The sequence below is a fragment of the Phascolarctos cinereus genome, unplaced genomic scaffold, assembly GCF_003287225.1.
Source record: "Phascolarctos cinereus isolate Bilbo 61053 unplaced genomic scaffold, phaCin_HiC Scaffold_5;HRSCAF=322, whole genome shotgun sequence".
Classification (NCBI taxonomy): Eukaryota; Metazoa; Chordata; class Mammalia; order Diprotodontia; family Phascolarctidae; genus Phascolarctos; species Phascolarctos cinereus.
The window spans coordinates 245,913,931-245,931,860 of NW_027555958.1; positions in this window are offsets into that span (position 1 = coordinate 245,913,931).

Genomic DNA, 17,930 nt, shown 5'->3' on the forward strand with positions numbered 1-17,930 from the left:
GATTCTTATTCCCTTGACTTCAGACAAATATACATCCTTTATTCAGCACACACATACAGGACATTCTCCTCTGCATCTGGGCCAAAGTGGCACAGATAAAGACTATACAGTTGGATAAGCAGGAAGGGAAATCCCAGACCAATTTAGTTGCAGCACTGTTTGAGATTTTATCACTTTGAATTAATGTGCACTACACACAGTACCCATGCTGCAATTCATGTTTCTGCCCAGCTTGTATTTTCCTTTTCTTCTATTTCTAATCCCTTGGATTTTGGCATCATGGTAAATGAAAATAGTAGCAAGAGCTAAGTTATACACAAACATTTTTCTAGGACAAGTTACTCTTTTCTGCTTTTCTTAGTATTCACATTTCTGTTTGACGCCTTTATGACCCCCAGTGTCTCTAGGTAGTACTTAACTTTCTCCTGCCTTCTGTGACACTTTATTACATCAGATAAGGGAGCAATGGTACAAAGTCTAGGTGATGGTGACAAGCTCCAGGACTTCTACTCTTCAATCTCATTCACCTCACATGTCACATACAAGATGTAAAATCATGTTTCTACCTTAAAAACATCTTTAATATATTTACATCTCTCTCTCTCTCCCTCTCTCTCTCTCTCTCTCTCTCTCTCTCCCTTCTCTCCAGCCACACAGCCATCATCATAGTTCAGGATCTTATTATCTCCTGGCTGGACTATTGCAGTAGCCTTAAGAGACTTAAGGTCTCATTGCCTCAAGTCTCTCCCTACTCTAATACATTTGAAGAGGTCTAGAGGTTTGTGGTTTGGGGGTGCTGCTGGGAGACCCCTAAGATTGCGATGCCAGGCCCTGTCTGAAAGAATTCAACTAAAATCTTCCAGCCAGAGGAAAAGTTTATTAGTGATAAATCACATAGGCCAGATGACACCCATAAGGACAAGTGGACATGAGAAAGTCTCAGCCTTTTGGGCATGAGATTCTCAGCATCTGAATGGGTGCCAGGGTGGAATTTTTATACTCTGAAGTAACTTTGGGTGGCCAGAGAAGGGGGCTGGGAAAAGGGTCTAGGTAAGAATTCTAATTGGAAAGTCTGAGAGAATGAATAGACAATGGGAATAGATAATGAAGGGAACTGGAAGGCATCTGCATAAGATCAAAAGGGTGGGACTAGGGCTTTCAAAGGGAGATAAGGGGGAGTCAACAAGCAAAGTTAATAAGGAGCCATTTGAGACCAGAGTAAGGGCTTTCTGGGGCCCATAGACAAAAGTAAGCCAGATTCATTTATGGCGAGGGGCAAAGGTGCATCTGAATAAGATTAAAAGGTAAGGCTAAGGCTTTCAAAGGGAGATGAGGGATTGGGGCCTGTAGACAAATGGGAGTCAGGTTTCCTTTGGGTCAAGGAACTAAGATCTTGGCTTGGGCCCACACCCCATCACTCCCACCTTTAAAACTATAAGTGGCAGGAAAGAAGGAGGCAGAGAAACCTCTGAGGGGTTTTGATTCATTCAAACCACTGGTAGTAGTAAAAGAAACCCAGAAAAACTTCATCTTTTCCTAGCCAGCTCTGTTAAGTAGCTCCTAAACTCCTAGCAGTGAAGTTTTTTTTTTCTAATCAACTCAGCTCCCATCACACAAGCAAAACCTGTCTTCCTCTTTTAGGTCACCAGCAGAAAGAGGCTGGAGAATGCAAGCTCTAAGCTCTTTGTTCTTTTTTTTTTGTCTGCTTTTTTGAGTCACTAGCCCACATGGATCAGGCAGGGTTCAGCTCCTTTCAAGCAGCAGGGGGCTGTCTCCACACATTCTGTCTTGTTTTGTTTTGTTTCTCACTTTGTTATCTTTATCTGGTGCTTTTTCTTCTTCTCCCTTCTTCCTTTACTTCTGTCTTTCTCTTGCCTCAAAGTGGAATCTTCTTGTGTAAAGCTACTCATTTCTACCTTAGGGTGGGAAATCAAAATTCCTTTTCTGTTAGATTTACCATAAAAAAAGCAGTATTTTAAAATAGTCTCATACTGATCAAAAGTACTAAGTTGTGGTTTGGGGTGCTGGGAACTCCAAAATGCAAGGGTACATGAAGTCTGCCTCCAAAGAATTCAACCACTCAAGCCTTCTTTCAGTCAAAGTAATGAGTTTTAATTGCGATGGGAATAGAAGTGGGCTAGATTCTAAGTGAATCTGAACAATTTAATGGGAAAAGATTGGTACTTACATTCAAGAAAAGACAGTGGAAAAAATATGGATGGGATTAAGGAGTGGCAAATAGCCTGAGGTGGGCCAGGTGCTGACAATGAAAGGAGTTAAGTGGTTAAGAATCACAGTGAAAGGGAAGTTAAAAGGATTATTGAATATCTAGGTGGGTTGAGATAGGCCAGATGCCTCAGGTGAAATGCCAGGGACTGGGTTGTGTGTGAAAGTTCAGAGACTGGGTTGTGTGTGGGAAAGTTTAGCTACTGGGCTGCATTCAAAGACATGATCTTTTCCTTTCAGGAGTCCAGGATTCATCATCTCATCACTAGTTATCAAAAACTCAACCTCTAAATACTCACAATATTCATAAGTAAATCATTGGATAGGCAACAAGACACTTCCACCATGTTTGCCTTCAGTAAGTCTTTCTTTTCTCCCTCTCAGAGCTGCTTTCTTTCAGGTTCAGATTCTTTCTAGGTTGTTTTCTCTAAAAGACTACTTTCTCAGAAGCTCACTCAGACCTGTCCATGTTTCTACCCATTTCCACAAATAAAATTGTTAAATTTTAAAGAGGGCACTGCCTTACATGAATATGAATGCCTTTTACATAATATCCAACAGCTGGTGATCCAGATTTGAAGACCTCCAGTGAGGAGTAATTCACTACTTCCCAAGAAAACCCTTTCCACTTTTGGACAGAAAGAACTGTTGATGAATTTTGCTTTGTTTTTCTTTTCCTAATGGAAGGTGGCATCTCAGTAGCAGTAGCAGCAATAGCAACTGAGATGGTGGAAAGCATGGGCAAAGTATGAGCAGTGAGAGCAGCCATAGTGGCCTGATGATATGCGCATCCTAGCCTCACTTGTCTCCATCCACTGCTAGCAGAGCCAATAACAGGGACTGGACTGGGAGGCAAGACAAAGTGTTAATGAATTGTTGGCCAAACCATCTGGGCAGTGGATGAGTCTTTCCTGTTCTACTTTCATTTCCCTCTCCACCCTCTTTCCTTTCAGTTGGAGATTTAAACTCAAAGCTTCCTGTTCCCTTAATGCTGATTTTACTGTTGCAATGATATTTTATTTTGTTAAGCCAGATCTCTTAGTTGAGATTGTTCACTATTGTCTCATGGGTATATCTTTACCTGGGGAGTTAGGGTTTGTAGCAGCCATGTATAATTCACAGGTAGTTGCCTGCTCTCAACGTGGTGGCTAAAGGTCACTGGGGCAAATCAAGCCAATATTTAATAATTATTCCATTTCTTTTTTAAAAATTAATTTATATATTTTTAGTTTTCAACACTCACTTCCATAAGCTTTTGAGTTTTAAATTTTCTCCACCTCCCTCCTCTCATCCCTCCCCAAGATGGCATTTGCAATCTGATATAAACTCTATATATACATTCATATTAAACATATTTTCACATTAGTCATGTTGTAAAAATAATCAGAACCAGTGACAGGAACCATGAGAAAGAAGAAACAAAACAACCCCCCAAAAAAAGAGAGAGAGAGAGCAAATAGTGTGCTTTGATCTGCATTTAGACCCTGTAGTTATTTCTCTGGATGTGGGTAACATTTTCCATTGTCATTTATATCAATATTATGAATTCCATGAATCCATTGTTGAATTAGGAAGAAGCTTTATTAATGACCTGGGAAGGCTAGGTATCCCACATATGTAAGAGCACACATGTAGGAGCATATGTATGGATAAATGCATACCTTTTTATTCCCTATTCTTCATTTGAATTTCCTTAAGCTGTCTCCCCATTGGCCCTAATTTCCCCATGTTGAGTCTCCACCTCTAATTACATCTCCCACTCTCCACAATTCTGCTACTCCGGCCCTTGCTTGGGAACACCCCTTTTAATGTTAACCTCGGAACTGGTTTTCCACCTATTAGTCTATTCACCACCAACAGTGTTTTCTTATTCTAATATAACTCCCTTTTGTTCAACTTCCACCTAAACCCCAGACTGCATTCCTTAAGGTTTCCACTTGGCTTTTTGTGGAAAAACTATTTCTCTGACTCCAAACTCTGCTTCAGTGATATGTAGAAGCAATGTCCATCTATCCCACACCATCATGAGTCTTTTGAAGTTGTCTTTGAACTTTGCATTGCTGAGAAGAGCTAAGTCTATCAAAGTTAGGCATCACACAATGTGGCTGTTACTGTGTACAATGTTCTCCTGGTTCTGCTCACTTCACTTTGTATCAGTTCATGTAAATCTTTCCAGGTTTTTCTGAAGTCCTCCTGCTGATCATTTCTTATAGCACAAAAGTATTCCATTACATTCATATACCACTAATTATTCCATTTCTATTAATAACTTCATAACTCTCCCCAAAGTTAGAACCTTAGGAACATGTTGCTTTTCTTTCTATTCCACCCCATCTGCTACTAAGTGAGACTGTCTTTCTTCACTGCATACATTACAATCCTGTGTGTGGCTCACAAGGAGAGAATGACATGAGTCCCCTGAAGCTAAATCCTCTTCCATACAGACCCTGGAGAATGGAGAGGACTGTGGCTAGGAGAGAAGACTCCTCCCTGTGCTTGCCCACTTTATACTTGGAAAAACTGAGACTACAGGCAAGAGGCAACACCCAAGCAGCTGCCAACCACAATGATACCTATTCCTTTCATTAAAAAAAAAATCAAAGTTAGTTAATTGCACATCCATATTGGTCTCTTTAGAAAGTTTCCCCTTTTTTCCTCATCATAATTGTTTTTCTTTGCATCTTTAGAATTCCTAGGGATTAGAGATAAAAGGCAAAAACTCATAGATATAACCACCTATTTATTCGTTCATAGCTGAATCTGAGGGAAGGAGAAGTTGGAGCAAGAGAATATCATTCACTCCCAACCAATATTCCTTCCATGGAGGCTCAAACAGTAGGAGCTTAAATCCCCTTCCCACTGACCCAAATTACTCCATCTTAGAACTAGCCCCTATTTCTGTTTAAAATGAGCAAATCTCATTCATTTCCCTACATCAGACTTATCTTCATCTTAGTCTATTTGCAAGACTAATCACAGAGAGAAAGGAGTTGTTCTATCCTTTCTCCTTCTCAGGACTAACCACAAGAAGAAGTCAATTTTCCTGCTATGATTTTAAGGTTAGGTGCAAAAAGCTTCAAAAATAAGTTTTTGTTTTTGTTTTTGTTTTCTCAAGGTACAAAAAAGCCTCCTTTTAAAATTATCCTTTAACTATATGTTCTTGATTAAACCATCTTCTGTCTTATAAACTAAATTGTGAGCTATGCATTTGTGGTGGGAGAGGTGGTCGACTGATTTAATATGTTTCACAGGAATCCAACACATGGATTCTGTGATGAGAAACTGCTTGAGTCAGAGGACTTGGATTCAAATCTCACCTCTGATGCTACCTGTGTGAATTGAGGCTAAGTGACCTTCCTGAGTCTGTCTCTTCTTCTATAAAATGATAAGACTAAATGAGATTTAGTAAACAAGACGTCATCTGAAGTCACTTTCAGTTCTAGAATGTCTATCCAATGCTGCTATGATATTCTGAACTTCTTCATTTCTTTCAAGAACAAAATTATACTTTCAGATTTGCACACACTAAGTTGTCCTCAATTTCTCACCCATAGACTCTCCATATATCCAATGATCACTTTTGCTTTCCATCTTTTATATCTGTCCCTTTCTTTCTACACACATAACCACCACTAATTTGAAGCACTCATCTCTCCTCACCTGTACTATTGCAATAACCTAATTGATCTCCCAGCCCAAGGACCCTTCTCTCTCCAATCCATTACCCACTCAGCTGCCAAAGTGATTTTCCTAGAGCACTTATGCATTATACATTATTTTCCTCCAGTTATTCCACAGTCCAGATGAACTGGCCTGATATCTATTTCTCACACACGACACTACCTCTTACATCACCGTGCTTTTGCACTAGCTGCTCCCCATACCTAGAAAGCATTCCCTGCTCACTTAAGATCTAACACTTTCTACATGACATCTTTCCTAGTTGCTCAGTTTCTAGTGCTTTTTTCTCCAAATTACCTTAATCTTTAGTCTGTATATTCTTAAATATAGGTACATGTTTCCTTCCTTGCTAGAATGTAAGGTCTGTGAGGGTATGGATTGTTTTATTTTTACCTTTGTTTATAAGCATCTATCACATAGATCTGTCTGGAACGTACTAGGTGCTTAATTAATTCTAATTGACTGATTAAGAGACTGAGGAAGTAAGAGGAATAAGGTCATTTAAGAAAGAAAATTAGCTGACCTGTGTGGAAGCATATAGCACTTAGGTCTGCTGGGTTAAAAGTAACATTATGGAAGTGTTTAGGTCTGAAGTCTTTAGTCTCTCTTGAATCAAAGACTTAGTCTTTCTTGAATCTCTGTTCTTAATTGGGAAGGATCAGAAAGGGATCTTGACTCCCTGAAACTAACCTAATTAGAGCTAGTTTGTGTTTTGTTTATAGTCACCAAGCTAAGAATAGGGACTTCTTTTGATCAATCCAAATAAGAGAAATATTTCTTTTGTAGCAGGGGGCTGACCAATGAGCCTAGTACCCACCGGTCTATGCAGATTTCATCAGCATGCTTGGCTGATGCACTTCCTGGCAGGGCCCCCATCCCAAAATACCTCTTTTTGCTCCTCTTTTTCCTTATTATTAGGAAAACCTTGTTTTCCAGAGCTAAGACCCAGCAAGCAAGCTATACCCTGAGCTTGGCACAACAACAATCCTTTGTGCTCACCCTCTGGATGAACTCTGCTGCAACTAAATCACAGAACTGATGGTCTCCAAGTTTCACCAATCATGAAGCTCTGCTATGAATAGACTTTTTGTCGGGAAGCAGCCTTGCTTCATTCTTACTGTTGTGCCTTGCCACTGTTGCTATACCTCACTTTGTTCTGTGTCTAGCCACAACTATATCTGTCAAGACCTAGGTTCACTGCCTTGGGTCTCCTGGGTACTAAAGGAGACCCCAGTACACATGTCTAGTTTCCTTCCTCCAACAGCATAAAGAAGGTTTTTTGATTATACCTTCTGTGAGCTCTTCGGTATTTTCATAATTAACAATTGATGTACACCCTCTGTGGCTCTTTGGTATTTTATTTTATTGTTTTCATTGTTAACAATTGGTGTACACCCTCTGTGGCTCTTTGGTATTTTATTTTATTGTTTTCATTGTTAACAATTGGTGTACACCCTCTGTGGCTCTTTGGTAATTTATTTTCAGAGTTGATATTCCCTATGTGGAAGAGGCTGAGGGGTCCACACCACCATCACCACCACCAGCACCACTACTGCTATTACTACTGCTGCTGCTGCTGCTTCCTGCTGATTTTTCTTCTTTTCTGTGTATTTAAAAAAAATGTTACAATGACCTTCTTAATTTTGGCATGGCTAGTGATAACCCCTACTCCCCTGCCTCTTCCAATTAACTGAGAGAATGGGGGAGGGACAGAAACCTCTTTTAACAAATAAGTATAATAAAGCAAAACAAATCCATATAATGCCCATAACCACTCTGAGTGTGTGTGTGTGTGTGTGTGTGTGTGTGTGTTGCATACTGTATCCACAACTTTTCTCTCAGGAGCTTAGTACAATACTTCCTTGGCAGGATAAGATATCAGACACTGAGGTCCTTTTTTGAACTAAACTGCCAAACATTCAAATTCTGCTTCAGAGAGTGCAACTCCAATGGGCTGGACTCATTGTTTGAATGCAAAACATATGTTTGCCAAAAAGACTATTATATGGAGAACTTACACAGGACAAGCCATGTGGTGGTCAGAAGAAGTGATACAAGGACACTCTCAAGGTCTCTCTTAAGAACTTTGAATTAAGAACTTTTGCATTCTCCTTAACTATATGTTCCTGATTAAAACATCTCCTGTCTTATAACCTCAATTGTGAGCTATGCATTTGTTGTGGGAGAGGGGGTTGACTGATTTAATATGTTTCACAGGAATCCAACACATGGACTCTGTGATGAGAAACTGCTTGAGTCAGAGGACTCTCTAGGGTAGAAATCCTCCTCACTTCTAAGATATGACTGTTTGTGATGTGATATTGTTCTCTTTCTTTTCTCATTCTTCCACTCCCACCTCAGGATGCACTGGGCCTTAGCCTGCAGGTAATATCCCTTTTCCTTTGTGGTCAAAGACCATAATTCTCCCTCCCTGAGCTCACAAACTATAGGAATGGGTGTGATTTTGGTTCTGTCCCTACCTAACTGTCCCTCTTCTGCTCCGTAGTTAAGGCATCAAAGATTCCTTAGGATGGGAAGGGGAGTGTTCAAATTGGTGATATTTTGTCCTATTGCTACAAGAAGTTTCCAGGACTATTCTCCAAATATCCCATGATTCAGCAGAAGTCCTGCTTCAGGAAATATCCCATGCCCTTGGAATCAGAATTTTCAGAGACACACTCAGGATTCCAAGGGGCAGGAGAAGAGAAAAAAAATTGTGTTTTAATAAGAAAAATAGGCAAAACTCTTTTTTGGGGGTGATTTGAGGGCAGAGGGAGGGCTAATGGGGACTCTACCTCCAAGAAATCATCAGGCTTTCCCTCTACTTGGAGAAGAAGAGATGCTGCTTGAAGAGTCTGTAGCCTGTAATGACTCTCTTCCCCCCTGAAGGCCTGCTGAGGTAAACCTTAGCATTGCATCCTTCAGAGAGAGTGACTCTCATCTCTGCTCTCCTTTCCAGAGTCTCCAATCATCCAGGAGGGAGGGGCAGCTGAGTCAGCTTTCTCCTGTGCCTGGAGGCCATTTGCCATCCTCTTTCTCCCAAAAGACCCTGTAGTTTCCACCTTCTGTTCTTTATGTTTTCTCTACTCTGCTGGTACAGGGCCTCAGGGAGAAGAAAGTCTGCTCCTGCTCTCCCTATGCAGACTGCTTCTTAGTTACACTGTTACCCTTTCTGCATTAACCCCTTGTTGTTTTTTTCCTCTGACGGTCTTCCATAAATCAAAGGTTTCTTCAAAAGAGATCAGACAGGTTTTCAGTGTACAATGTTGATCTGCTGAATGACGTTGTTTCCTTTGCACAGAATAAAAGATTACAACACAAAGACTCCTAACTGTACGACTAAAGAATGCCTTTAAGGCCCATGTCACCTAGCAAGACCTGCCAGGGTTTGACCACTTATCTCAAGGGTGGCTGATCAATTTCTCCAAAAAAGATTGGACTCATTTCAGAGGTTTCTCCAAAGGTGCAGTCAGAACTGACACAGGAGAACAGCAGCTCTAAACCTTCTGAGGTCATGGGCTTGCTTCTGTTTTTATGATTCTGAAATGAAGTGTAAATTATTGACAAGAGTCAAAGTTTCAGTCATAAAGGAGATTAAGTGAAGGAAGATAGGCGTACAACCTGATCCTGTTGAAACTGGGAAAGGCAGGCTGTGAGAAGTTCCAGACTGGGAGCTGGTCTCCAATGGCGGCAGGTCCTTGAGTGAGAGTGTATAACCACTAAGGCAGAGTTCCAAGGCAATGGAATAGGATATGTTGGTCAGGACATCTTAAGGGGCCATTGGGGCAGCCAACCTCTCTGGTCTTTATGCTGTTTTCTAATTATTATGACATTTGAACATAACCAATTATATTAAAGATAAACATCTTTTGTTTTAGAAAGACAAAATTATGGCTTTCAGAAAACGTGGCTTTTGTTGCTTTGCAAGCAAACTTACAAACATGCTTAAGCCTCATGATAATAAGCAAGTATTCATTGGCAACTCTGCTCACTTCTATACCAGGTGTCCCCTCCACAAAAATCCATCCTGCCTCTGCTTAGAGAAAGAAATACAAGAGCAGAAGCTGCCAGGAGACCCAGGCCCCACTCAGCCCCTTGCTCCCAGGCAGTTCATGTGTCTTCTGCCATGTGAAAGCAGCCATCATAGAAGGGATATGGGGAGAAAAAGCATACCTCTTTGCCACTATAGGAAGTCCAAAACAGAAGCTCAAAAGAGTCCTTAGATGTTGGGAAAATTGGAAGAGATGGTACAATACTTCTTTTCCATTCTGCTGAGGGGGCTGCTCTTGCTGGCTTAGTGGCCAATCTTCTTTGAGGCTGCCTGTCCCTCTGATGATTATGTCATTGTAAAGTCCTTCAGTGTTGAGCATATGTGGCCTCCAATGGGCCAAGCTCAGCTCCATTCTTATTCTTGAAGCTATGGTGAGTCCTCTAGCCAGAGTGGATTGGGGGAGAGTTATATGGAGAAGAGAGAGCCCTGATTACCACCCATGACATACACACATCAGTAAATACAAACATAAACAAAAAATACAGTACAATTTCTAGATCTAGAAAGATGAAGATCTCCTGTCTGCATTTACTCAAAAATGTGTAAATAACAATTGTACAGAATAAAATTTCTGATATTTTACCCAGTATTTTTTGAAAACTGCCTTGAAGATGCTATCAATGAAAATAAAAACTTGGTTATAAATACCTGACTGGACTGGGAAAACAATTCTCATTTTATTTTTAATTCCTTGAACTCTCACACATGAATGGGTGAAGAATCTGCCTGCTATAATCCAATGAGAGCTATGTGTTCTTGTGCTTGTAACTAGTGATTGGATGCTATTTTCTAAGGCCCAATTCAACTACATAAGTTGGCAGCCATTACATCTCTATCTTAGGAGGCTAAAAGTAGCCTCTGTGGAGGGGTTGGGATCCACGTTTGCATATTTCTGATGCTCATGAGCCTCCACTGATGCGCTTCACTTTCTTTGATTCAATTTGTCAATCAGACTTAATTAGATTTTAGCAATTGATATTTACTATGATAGTCAGTGATCAAACATTTATCAATCAACTATTATGTACCAGGTATTATGACAAATGCTGGGATTTTTTGAAAAAGGAAAAAATACAGTCCTTGCTGTCAAGGAGTTCACAATCAATTGGAGTAGACAACATGCAAACAAATACATACAAACAAAAAAAGCATATGATTATTTGGGAATTGTCAGTAAAGGGAGATGTTAGAATTAGGGAGAATGGGAAAACCATCTTTTAGATGGTGGAATTTTAGCTGGGACCTGAAGGAAGCTAGGGAAATCAGGAGATAGAAATCATTCCAGTTCCAGCTGGAGTTTAGCTAGTGAAAATGGCCAGAATTGGGAGATGGAGTGTCTTATTTTAAGAAGTGGCAAGGAGGTCAGTGTCATTTGATAATAGAGTGAGAAGGGATAAGGTGTAAGAAGACTGGAAAGTTTGGAAGGGGCTTCATTATAAAGGGCTTTGAATGACAAATATAGGATTTTGTATTTAATCCTGGAGGCCACTGGAATTGTCTGAATGGGGTGTTGGGGGGTGGAGGGGTGTGGGGGTGACATATCAGACCTGAGCTTTAGGAAAATCACTTTGGTGACTGAATGGAGGATAGATTGGAGTGAAGGTAGACTTGAGGCAAACAGACCCACTAGCAGGCTATTTTAATAGTGCAGACATGAGAGGATGAGGGCCTATACCGCAGTGGTGGCAGTGTCAGAGGAGAGAAGGAGACACATTTGAGAGATGCTGCAAAGATAAAATTGAAAGGACTTGGTAACATATTGGATATGAGAGTGAGAGATAGTGAGTAGAAAACGACACTTAGGTTACAAGCCTGAGGGACTAGGAGAATGGTGTAGTCCTCTACAGTAATAGGGAAGGTAGGAGTTGGGGAGGGTTCAGAGTAGGAGGAGGGAACCTGTGGCCCTCTAGGTCCTAAAGTGCAGCCCTTTGACTGAATCCAAACTTCACAGAACAAATCCCCTTAATAAAAGGATTTGTTCTGTAAAACTTGGACTTAGTCAAAAGGCTGCACCTGAGCACCTAGAAGTTCACATGTGGCCCTGAGGCTGCAGGTTCCCCACCCCTGGTTTGGGGGAGGGGGAATATCGAGTTCAGTTTTGGACACATGGAGTTTTAGATGTCTATTGGATATCCAGTTTGAGATGTTCAAAAGTCAGTTGGAGATTCAAGATTAGAGGTCAGCAGAGAGTTTGAGGCAAGATAGGAAGATTTGAGAATTGTCAGCATATTGATAGTAATTAAATCCATGGGAGCTGAAGTGATCACCAAGTCATATAATGTAGAAGAAAAAAAGAAGAGGGCCCAGGACAGAGCCCTCTGGGATAACTACAGTAAGCAGTCATGATTTGGATAAAGAACCAGCAAAAGAGAGAAGCAATGGCTGGATATGTAGGAGGAGAACCAGGAGAGAGTGGTGTCATGAAAATCTGGAGAAAAGAAAATATCCAGAAGAGGGTGATTGACAGTGTCAGAGGCTACAGAGAGATTAAGAAGAATGAAGATTGAGAAAAGATCATCCATTGGTAATTTTGGAGATGTCAATTTTGATTGATGAGGTCAAAGGAGAGTAAAAGGAAAGGAAGTAAAGGTTACTATGTAGACAGTTTTCTCAATGAGTTTAGCCTCAAAAAGCAGGAGAGAAATAGAATTATAGCTAATAGTGATGGATAGATCAAACAAGGGTTTTTTGAGGGTGGAGGATACATGAGCATGTTTGTAGGCCATGAGGCTGCAGAGAGTAGACAGAAAGATTGAAGACATGTAAGAGAATGGAGATGAGAGAGAAGGTACTGGAGAAGTGTTGGAGGAGATGGGTTGAAATGAGTAATCAGTTGTACTATCAGGACCATCTTTGTGTTTGGCTAGGGTGGGTGGAGGAGTAGTTTAAGTGAAAGTTGTGTGGTGAATAACTGTGGGTAGGGTATTTGAGGGAATATCAATACGTATGTTGAAGTCACCCCCCCCATACAAAGGCAGTAGTTGAGGAGAGAAATATTGAGTCAAGCATCGAACTCACTGAGGACAAAAGGAGCATGTCCTAGAGACTGGTAAATGACAGCTACCCGAATTTTGATTAGGTAGTAGATATGGATTCAGTGAACCTCAAAGGTTGAGAGGATAGTGGTAGATGGAGAACCTGGAAGTAGCAATGGGGAGAAAGGAGTATTCTAACTCTTGTATTTCAACCAGTGAGCTAAGGAGGATGAGTAAAGTGCAGCAAATGCTGGTAAGGGAGGCCATGGAAGCTCTGTTATCAGCAGGGAGCTAGGTTTCAGTGAGAGCCAGAAGATGGAAGGAGTGGGAAAGGAAAAAAATTTCAAGTGAGAACAATTTTGTTACCTATGGAACAGGTATTCTAGAGAGCACAGTGGGTCACTTTAGAGTGGGAATTTCAGGGAACTGGGCTGAGACGTAGTCTATGAAAAAGAGTGTTATCTTCAATAGGACATCCTTCCACCTTCAGATTGTTCTAATTTCTTAATGAAGCTTATGCTTCAAGCTACAACTCATGAACATTATTTGTCTGGATGACTTTGGATGATAAGATAATAAATGATAGGTGTTGGGCTTCATGAAGTTGTAAGTTAACAGGATCTCCCAAAGTTCTTTTACCATGTTTGTGGTAAAATCCAAGCCATGATCTTAGTCAATGATATTGGCACCTAACAGATGAGAATTATCAGTACTTGAGTCGGAGTAATTATATCTTCCTTCCCTGCTGGTACAGTATTTCCCCATCAGTTGCAAGAATTCACCACCACCAATAGGAATGACTATCAATTTGTTGTGCTCCAGAGAGGCCAGCATAGTCTTTGGAATTGTCCTAGAAAACACACACACACACACACACACACACACACACACACACACACACACACACTTTGCTTAAAGAACCAAATGAATCTAAAAAATTTAAGCTCTATCATGCACAATACCAACATTGAAACAGTCTATCTTCCTAGTCCCTATTCAAGTCTGTTCCCTTCCCTGTGAGCTGCTAGAGTTCACAGTAAACATCTTGTATTACCCTCAGTAAAATATAAGGTCCTTGAGGGAAAGAACTGTTCACTTTTATCTTTATGTCTCAAGTACCTTGCACAGGGCCTTCCATGTGGCAGGTGCCTGTGAAAGAGCTCCTCTACCTAGGAATGACTACCAACCTGAAAGCATGTAGATTTCTCAGGACCATTTCCTTCCTTCTTTTGGTAATACATTTAGGTTGTGTGTGTTGCTCACATAGACTGTATGTGTATCCACAGAGGCTTATCTAAATATGGCTCATGGGGATCCAGGTAGACAGAATCTCTTGAATCTGGCCCAACCTTCTCAAGGAGAGACTTTGATTTCTATCTAGAGGAGACCAAGAGATTTGGGTAATTAGGCTAGCTGTTCTGCTTTTCTTAGAGAAGATGTATATGACTAGAATTATATCTATCTACCTGAATAAATATTACCAACCTAGAGGAAATGACTTCCGGGTTCAAGTAGCTTTCCTCATCACTATTCTTTAAAGGGGAAGGAGTGTCCCAAGATTATGAACAAAGCCTTAATTTACTTCCCACCAAATGCCAGCCACATATAAGACTCACTGTTTATAAGTAGTAGGCTGACTTATCCAAGGAGATAAGAAACATAACTCAGAAAAGTTATGATGATTTGAATATACCAGATAAACACACGGTGCATGAACTCTTCCAATGGATATGAGATATCTCAACTCATGCAAGACAGTTAAATCTCACCCAAAGGGAATTTCTCTAAAATGTCTAGGGAGACAAGCTGAAAATCAGGGTTGTGTTTGAACACCATGCCCTCTGCATTAGTGAAGTCAAAGTACTAATAATTGTAGCTAATATTTATATAACACTTACTATGTTCCAAGAACAGTGCTAAATCTTTCACAATTGTTACCTCATTTGATCCTCACAACAATCCTGGGAAGTAGGAACTATTATGATCTCCATTTCACCGATGAGGAAACTGTGGCAGAGATTAAGTGACTTGACCAGGATCACACAGCTAGTGAGTGATGCTGGATTTGAACTCATGTCTTCCTGACTCCAAACCTAATGCTGTATCCAAGCAACTAAGTGTGCTTCCTAGAAAACCATAAATTAACATTATCTATATTGTACTGGTTTTTTGTTTTAATTTTGTTAAACATTTCTCAATTCTATCATAATCTGGTTTGGGACATAATAGGGAGTAAAAGTTTGACATCTCTATTCTACATATCAGAAATTAAATATTAATTCTACATTAGGAAGACTATAAATATAATAAATCAATTATATAAATAAACATATTAGTATATCAATAGATGATCAAAAGGCTTTTGACAAAATCTATCACCTGTTTCTATTTATGCTACATATTATTCAAAAAAATAAAGTAATAAATGGACCCTTCCTATTATAGGAAATAATATCTGTCTATGTCCTTTTTCAGTCATTTCAGTCATGTCCAATTCTCTGTGACCCCATTTGTGGTTTAATTGGAAAAAATAATGAAGTGGTTTGCCATTTCCTCTTTCAGCTCATTTTATAGATTGTTACTTTCCCTGAGTCACTCAGCTAATATAAGTATCTGAAGCCAGATTTGAACACAGGTCTTCCTGATTCAGTACCTGGTGCTCCATCTATTGTCTCACCTAGCTGCCCAATATTTGTCTATATCCAAGAGCAAATACTAAATTTAATAGGGAAAATTAAAAAATTAGAGGCTTTTCCAATAATATCAGGGGTAAAGCAATGATGCCCATTATCACTGCTACTATTTAACATAGTGCTAAAAACACTAACTATAGCAATAAGACAAGAAAGAAAAATTAAAAGAATAAGCATAAGCAAAGAGAAAAGAAAATGATCACCTTTGCAGATGATGATGTGATGATGATTTACTTAGAAAACTATAAAGACCCAACCAAAAATCAATTGAAACAATCAATAAACTCAGCAAAGTCTACAAAATCAATCTGTGTAAATCATCAGCATTTCACTATAGTACCAACAAGTCCCAGCAGGAAGAGCTAGGAAAAGGAATTACATTCAAATTGCTACAGAAGTGATAAAATATTTGGGAATGCATCTACTTAAATTAATGCAGGAATTATATGAATCCAACTATAAAACACTCTTTGCAAAGATAAAGTGAGAACTAAATAACTGGTGGTATTAATTTCTCATGGGTAGTAATGTAATAAAAATTAAAATATTACCTAAATTAACTTACTTGTTGAATACTGCACCAAACTACCAAAATATATTTTATAGATCTGGGAAACATAATAGTAAAATTCAAATGGAAGAACAAAAGGTCAAGATTCTCAAAGGTAATAATTTAAAACATGGGAAGGGGGTGTCTATCAGCACCCTAAAAATGTACTATAAAGCAATAATCATTAAAAATGATTTGGTATTGGTTTGAAATAGAGAGGTCAATCATTGAAACACATAAATGTACAGAAGCAAACAAATGGAGTAGCATAGTGTCAGTAAACCCAAAGACCCTACTTCCTGGGTAAAGATTAGAAATTAGGGTTACAGTTGAGGTTAGGGGGTTGAAGAAAAATGAGCGCACTTTTGGTGGAGCAATACATCAGGCCAGACACTTTAGAAAGTAATTTGGAATCATTGCCCCAAAGTTACAAAACTGTGTATGCTTTTGACCCAGTTATATCACTGCTACACCTATACCTTAGAAAGAGGCAAAAGACTTGTATGTACAAAAATATTTATAGCAACTCTTTTCATAGCAATCAATAATGAGAAGTCAAGTGGCTTCCTATTGTGGAATAGCTAAAAAATGATGATGTAATGGAATATTATTGTGCCATAAGAAATGATCAATATGGACTGTTTCAGAAGAATCTGGGAACACCTCTATGAACAGATGCGAGCAAAGCAAACAGAACTAGGAGAACAATTCATACAATGACAACAACATTGCTGAGTAAGACAGTTTTGAAAGACTCTAAATCTCTGATCAATGTAATGATCACGAGTAAATAGGGCTAGAAATGAAACATGCCACTCATCTCTCGCCAGAGAGGTGATGAACTTCAATTCCACAGAAAAAGATACACTTTGGACATGGCTATGTAAGTTGTTTTGCTGGACTATGCATGTTTTAGATGAGGGATTTATTTTGGGGGGTAGTTTTTGTTATCCAACTGCAAAGGGGGAGGTTCAGATTATAAACAAAGAGAGAGAGAGTGAGAGTGACAAAGAGAGAGAGAGAGAGAGAGAGAGAGAGAGAGAGAGAGAGAGAGAGAGAGAGAGAGAGAGAGAGAGGGAGGGAGAGAATCACTTTGAAAAGACCTGTGTAGGGGATGAAATCTTAAGCAAAGGATAGAGGCAATTACAAAAGACAAAATTGATCATTTTGACCATGAAACTGAAAAACTTCTGCACAAAATTAATGCATAAAGGATAAGAATGGAAGCATTGTTTGGCCCCACTACTGGTACTTTCCCTTCTGTCTCTGGAAGCAGAGGGCCAACGATCCCTTTTCGGAGATAGGACCTTTGTTTGAACAGAGAGATCGAAACAGTAGATTTTCTTTGACCAGCAGAGGGCACAAAATTCAAACATTTGTCCGCTAACGTAGCCTTTAAACGTGGCAAGATTCAGTGTAGGATTTCCCAACCAGTTTAGCCCTCTTCTTACCCTGGCGCAAGACGAGAAAGATCAAGAATTCAAACTTTTGCTTTCTCTCGGGAATGGAAGTTCGGTAAAGTCATTAGCTGGTAACCATTCACCTCCTCCTCCCCACTTACCACTCTCCTTCATCTAACTGAAAAGCCTCCCTCTTCTAACAGGAAAAGGCAGCAAAGGAACGAAGAGAATTCGAGAGGAAAGCAGAGTGCGCCCGGAGGCAGGAGAACCTAGGTCTTAGCTGTGTGACCTCGGGCAGGTTACTTCCTTTTTCGGAGCCTCAGTTCCCTTACCTGTAAAACAAGATCTAACAGG